This window comes from Centruroides sculpturatus, unplaced genomic scaffold (assembly GCF_000671375.1).
Source record: "Centruroides sculpturatus isolate CEXI.00-Female unplaced genomic scaffold, Cexi_2.0 scaffold842, whole genome shotgun sequence".
In the NCBI taxonomy this organism is placed as follows: domain Eukaryota; kingdom Metazoa; phylum Arthropoda; class Arachnida; order Scorpiones; family Buthidae; genus Centruroides; species Centruroides sculpturatus.
This window is the reverse complement of record NW_019385320.1, coordinates 99,714-100,377: the sequence shown is the minus strand read 5'-3', so window position 1 is coordinate 100,377 and position 664 is coordinate 99,714.

Here is a 664-nt window from a genome sequence, read left to right as displayed (position 1 = left end):
ACAATATTTTTCATTGTCTTCCGATAAATATTGTTGATGAGAAACGTTTAAAATTTACAACAACCCTGTCGCGTCTTTTGAGGTATATTAGTGATGCGACAAAAAAAACATTTGCCAAATCCCGAGGGTACCGATACCGGTCAATGTCAAATGTCAAAAGACGCGACAGGATTCTTGTAAATTTTAAACGTTCCTCACCATAGCTGTAAAAGTCTAAATATGTTAAACTTAATAGATTGTCCGTCGTTTCTTTTCTAATTCGTTTTAGGACCAGGTGTTGTCCACGATAATTTCCAAAATTTACAACTTTTCGGTCACTCTCGTCGAACTGGAAAAACGTCTGTCTTTATTACATCTAATATTTCGAAGAAATCGGTCCCCTTTACTCGGCCAGAGATTGGTTCGGTTAAGCTTTTCTTTAAGTAAAATTTCGGCTCTTTCATCAGGGTTTTGTTTACGTCCCCAATTCCTTAATCGCTTAATTATTTAACTACTTCTTAAGTAGAAATAAGTCGAAACCAGTTACTTTGTACTCGAATATTTGTAGTCTCGGAAAAAAGTGGAAAGACAAATTTTTATGACAAACGGATACATAAATCGTAAATTTAAGGAAAATAAATTCTAGAGCTTTTTCTGTACCTCGTGCATCTCTCTCATTCATTAA